Source organism: Rattus norvegicus, chromosome 4 (genome assembly GCF_036323735.1).
Source record: "Rattus norvegicus strain BN/NHsdMcwi chromosome 4, GRCr8, whole genome shotgun sequence".
Classification (NCBI taxonomy): Eukaryota; Metazoa; Chordata; class Mammalia; order Rodentia; family Muridae; genus Rattus; species Rattus norvegicus.
In genome coordinates, this window is record NC_086022.1 from 83911560 (window position 1) to 83917559 (window position 6000).

Consider the following 6000-nt stretch of genomic DNA (forward strand, 5'->3'; position numbering starts at 1 on the left):
TGTTTAGCTCTGAACCCCATTTTTAATAGGGTTATTTGTCTCCCTGCGGTCTAACTTCTTGAGTTCTTTGTATACTTTGGATATAAGGCCTCTATCTGTTGTAGGATTGGTAAAGATCTTTTCCCAATCTGTTGGTTGCCGTTTTGTCCTAACCACAGTGTCCTTTGCCTTACAGAAGCTTTGCAGTTTTATGAGGTCCCATTTGTCGATTCTTGATCTTAGAGCATAAGCCATTGGTGTTTTGTTCAGGAAATTGTTTCCAGTGAGTGGGTCACATTCTTATACTCTATATTGAAGAGTTTTTATTGTTTTTAGTAAAGGAGCAAATCATATTTTGTTTTATTTATTATAATTTCAAGTATATATGTGACATAAAAGAGGCAAAACAAGACAGCTGTTTAGATTCCACATTCACATAGGGAGGTTCAGACCATGGCTTTGCTGGTTGACAGATTTTCATGAGGATTTTCTCTGAGACAAAGATACTTGTTTCTGTGTGGTACATCTGTGAGATTAGAGAAAGTCCCTCTTCTTTAAACTGTATGGCAGTGATCTGAAGAGTATGATCAAAGGTCCAGCTTTGGACAAAATCCCTTTAGCTTAAGTTTCTCCCTTAGACTTTTACTGTAGTTCATTTGAAGTAAATACAAGATATATGACAGAGGCAAAGACAGACAGACAGACAGGCAGGCAGGCAGGGAGGCAGACAGGCGATAGCTACTGAAGCTATAGAAAGAAAAACAGCTCAGCTGAGTTTCACCTTGTATTCCCACAACACAGATCATTTCTGACACCTGATAGATAGGGATGCCCTCCCTCAACACAGCCAGAAAGCAGACAGCAGCAGACAGTCATTGTCCTCAGACACCTGCTGGGAGTCCTCTCCTCCAGAGTAATTCACAATTCTCAAAGACATGCTCCCACAGCACCAGATCCCACAGACAGCTTTCCAGACTGGCTCCTCCTCTGCTGCCCAGTGGCTTACCAGCGTTTTCCACCCAGCAGCTGTCAATCCTACAGCTCGGTCCTTCAGTGAATTTACTCAAACGGCCAGGGAACCAAGAAAACACTTGCTACATTTTATGGAAAACCTTACAAAAATACAGCTCAGCAGACGAGGTATGAGAGAACTGTGCCATGCCTATCCCAACACTGTTGTTCTGGGTGTCCGTGGATGCTTCATTGCATGGGCATGGCTGCTAATAGGCTGCATGGGGAGACGCAGCCAAACCTTGTGCTCTGAGTTTTTTGGCTTCTCCTGTGCAGCTCTCCTCTCTCCAGGGTCTGGGGCCTTAGAACCCACTATGGCCCAAGGCATGCCGGAGTTCTGAGCCAGGAACCATGGATGAGAGCCAGGATATAGATGATATAGATGTAGTTATACCTACAGATGACATAGATATACTACCACAAATTATATATATGCATGTGTATATATATATACATACATATTACTATGTGATAGATGAGATATGACATATGATATATGAATATCTATTGGATAGACATAGATATTATAAGGAGAGAGAATTTGCTGACTTAGTTTGGGATTTTCTTTGTCAAATAATGCTAATTATGAAAGCACACCTAGAACACAATATATGCTGCACTTGTATTTTACTCCACTGATTAGAATTCTTTCTGAGACAATCTGGAAACGTTAGATAGCTTTAGAAGACGGTATTTACAAACATTATCTGGAATGGCATGACGTCTACAGGATGGAGCAGTGAAAAGCACCTTGGGAAGGCTCTTCACAGACCATCTCACCGAGACGGACGTCTCCCTTTGAAGGACCGCTGCCAGGAACGACAGCCCCTGCATGGGTGTACCTCTGCAGCCCTGTCCATCCTCAGGGGTCTGTCTGTCTCTCTAGCTGATAAATGAACAACTCTGATTCTTAAAGTTTCCAAGCAATTCTGGTTGCTCAATTGCTTCATTTTAGCTTCCTCTGAGAATTACAGTGTCTTCTGAAGTGACCTCACAGCCTAGAACACCTAAGTGTGTGGGCGCATTGTGCAATGTTCTTTGGTTTGGTATTTCGTCGGGCTAGAGGTTGAGCCCAGAGCTTTAAATACAGCAACCGAGCATTTTGCCACTGAGCAACACTCGCACCATCCACTGTGTATTTTACTGAGAAGCACAATCTTATCAACTTGTCCAGTCTGGCTTTCAACTTCCTCTTTGGCTGAAACTACCCTTGAGCATGCCATTCTCCTGCCTCAGCATTTCTATGTAGCTCTGCGCCACCCAGCTTGGCTACATAGCAGTTCTTAAGACAGTGTTGTCTTCCCTTGCTGATGTGACCTGCTTTTACCAGAAGTGTCACCTATGACTTCATTTCCACTTCTTGTAAAGTTCAAAGGAGATCAATAAGCAAGTAACTAAAAAGAATTATAGAGACCTGAGGAAATGGCTCTGTGGGTAAAAATGCTCACTGTTCAAGCATGAGGGCCTAAGTTCAAATCCTCGGCACCCATTTGAAAAAGTCAGATGGGCAAGCACATGCCTGGAAACCCAGAGCTATGGGAGATGGGACAAGAGGATCCTGGACTTTCTGGTCACCAGCCTAGCTCCAGATTCAGTGAGATTCTGTGCCAGTGGAAAACAAACGGAAGAGTGATAGATAGAGCAGGACACATGACATCATTCGTAGGCTTCCCCACACATGTATGGGTCATGCCCCCACCCATACACTTGCACTTGCAACACATACATGCAACACACACACACACACACACACACAGAGAGAGAGAGAGAGAGAGAGAGAGAGAGAGAGAGAGAGAGAGAGAGAGAGAGAGAGAGAGGTGGCCATACCTGAGAGGAACATTAGGCCATGTGGTATAGAGTAGAAAGAGGTAAAGAGAGTTACCTCTCCCCTTCCTTCCTTCCCTGCTCCAGTTCTAAACCTTCTTGTCTCTGTATTTTGAGATCATCCTTTAGGCTTTCTCCTTAATATTCACTCCATCCTGAGTTTCCTAACTCGTCTTGGAAGTTTGCATTGGGAATGCCAGCAGACGGATACGTGATGCACAGGGGCCACTGAGCAACTCCGTGCAGAGATTTTCAGCATGGCTTTCCTGGATCTCTTTTATGAGAAAACAATGTAGCAGGCAAAGCCCTAGCACATTTAATATAATTATCTGAGAACTCAGGGATGGGAGGGGAGAGGAGGAACAGCTGGCTAATGTACAATTTATGGATGAGATCAAAGTTTTGCAGGCTGCCAGGATAGGGGGTGGGGACACTGGGAATCCAACCTAGAGCTTCATGATGCTAGGCAAGTAATCTACCACCGAGCTCTAGCCTAAGCCCACAATTCACTTTACTCTTTTGAGATGCTGTCTCAACTAAGTCTTTGGACTCATCACTCTGTAGCTCAGACAGGCTTTAAACATACGATCCTCCTGCTTCAGCATCCCAAATGGCTGGAAAACAGGTACTGGGAAGCTTGCATCAGGAAAACTTTCAAAGCTTTTTCTTTTTTTCTTTTTACCAAAATCAAGTGTGCTACAAAGGCTTTATGTCTGCCGTGACAAATGAGAACATATCAACAGCGTGTCCAAGTGATATCAAAGCCAAAGCCACGAAGATGGGAATTATCAAGGATACTCTAAGTGCATACACAGACATACGAGGGTCCTTTATATATGTGTGATTCTTAAAGGAGCTGTGAGACCACTCAGTTAACAGTAATAGTTCCCTCCAAGATGCCAGTGGCTGGTTTTCCACCTCTGGGCTCTGGAAATGATGCCAATGAGTTTCATGGGTTATTTTTCCCTTTCTCTCTGTCCATTTATGAGGGAAAAATGAACCAAAGAGAAAGAACTGGTGAAGTCCTAAAGATAGTCATCTGAGAAGTTTCTAGAGAGTTGCCATGTCAGTCTCTCCTGGGGCGAGAGCCTCCCTCAGACCTCTCTTCACATCTCCATTTCCTAGATGAGAGTAGCAGAGGGAAATGAGGCCAAGGCTCTATGTAGTGTTCCTATATTTACGTGTGCCTAATTGAGGACGGGCGATTGTCTAGAGACACATAAGGAGAAAAGAAAGTCATGAATTCAGGAGCAATATGAGACGAGGACGCAGAGAGAGGATGGTAAGCAAGACGGCATTTTGGCAGCTGGACCTACAGCGCAGAGGTACACGGTGGTGGGGGAAGAGTCAAGGGCCCAGTCTCCAGTATGAGTCCCATACTCGTGAATTCTGCACACAGCACTTGGAAGTTACATGGCCAAAGGAAAGGTGTCTCACCCTTCCTGGGTCGGAGTCCTCATCTCTGTCATGGCAGCAGTGATGGAGAGAGACAGCTCCCAGAGGTACTAGTAGGCTAGAGTAGATGATAAGCACTTGGTCCCTGGCAAGTTCTTTTGAAATATGTGCTATTTTCTATGCTATGCCAAGAGAATGAGGTGGCAAAAAAAGGGGAGGGGAGGTAGGAAACTTCTGGTGTCAGTAGAGATCTTGCAGAATTGAGCCAAGTAGATCAAAACTATTTGGCAAAAGTGGGTTTGGTGGTACACATTGCTAATCCCAGCCCTTGGGAAGAGGAGACAGGGGGCTCTGAAATTTAAGAATAACCTTGGCTACTTACATAGGGAATTCTAGGCTAGCCTGGACAACATGAGGCACTGTCTCATAAAACAAGACACATTTTTTTTTTACTCACAAAAAAATGTAGTTCTCACAACTCTTAGAGGAACCATCTCTTTGTACCAGACAGAGACCATTCCAAAAAACATAACCAATCAAAATGCAGAGTAGTGGAGCTCAGTCCCAATGGTTACAGCTACAAAACAACTCTTGTGCCTAAGGCTCGGGGAACATCTTAGAAGAAGAGGCAGAAAGATTGTAAGAGCCAGGGGGTCCTGTGTGTGTGTGCAAGCATGCATGTGAGTGTGTGTGTGTGTGTGTGTGTGTGTGTGTGTGTGTGTGTGGTTTCTCCTAGTAATGTCAGAAGCTACGCTGGAAGTCTTACCAACATGAACATTAAGTATGAGCTGAGCAAGGAAAGCAGCAATAGACAGAACAAAACAGATTGGGGAAAACCTATGAGCCTTGACACTACACAAAGAATTACAGACAAATAAGACATACTCAGGGGGGAGAAATAATCCTCCAGAGGAAGGATGCTCTAATTGGTTATCCAGTACCAAATGGTCAGCTCCAAAAATACTCATGAGCAACATCAAACAGAGTGAGTAGGTTATATTTATGCATATATTTAAACAATATTTAAAAAAGAAGCTATAAAAGAGAGCAAAGAGGGGTATATAGGAGGATTTGGAGGGAAGGAAAGGAAGGGAGAAATGATATATTATAATCTCAGTGCTAGAAATAAAAACAAAACAACAACAAAAAAACAAAAAGAAAGCCAAGAAACTATCTAGCAACCTTGGAGTTTGTGGATTCGGTTTTTCCATCTGGAAAGCAATAGGCTCTATTGACGCTGCTCAAAACATTACTGCAGCTAAGTCACCAAATAATAAATGTAAACAAAAATGTACCCAGGCAGAAAAACAACTTCGTTTGATCTTTTCACAAGTAGAAGTCAATTAGGACTTGCCAATCAGAAATTCATACTGTCACCAAAATGTAAATACCACATGGTTAGTGTACAACACTAAATGATCGATTTCAAGTTGTTTATGGCCCGATACATTTCCCTAGGTCAAGGGAAATTTTATTTCATACAGATAATTTAATCTGTGTCAGAATTCACAAATTCGGGCTATTTAGAAGGAAGCACATGTGTTTCCAGGTGTCCCTCAGTAGATGATTAATTAACCCATATGTGATAAACCACATCATGAAATATTATACTTCAATCAAAATAATGAAGTATTGATAAGCACAGTGACCTGGATGTGATCACAGAAAAGGCCAATTTTAAATGATCACATACTGTAGGATCCCATTTACATGACATTCTTGAAATTAAAAATTAAGGAGGAGGAAAATGTTCGAATAATAGTATGGGTTTTGGCTCAGCCGTGGGGGTGC

The 6000-nt window shown here is 42.9% G+C and overlaps 1 protein-coding gene across 5 annotated transcripts in view; it reads left to right on the forward strand.

Annotated features, from left to right (window-relative positions):
• Nucleotides 1-6000, forward strand: part of Creb5 (cAMP responsive element binding protein 5) — a 401200-nt gene that overhangs the window by 187973 nt on the left and 207227 nt on the right. The gene's annotated exons all lie outside the window — the stretch shown is intronic.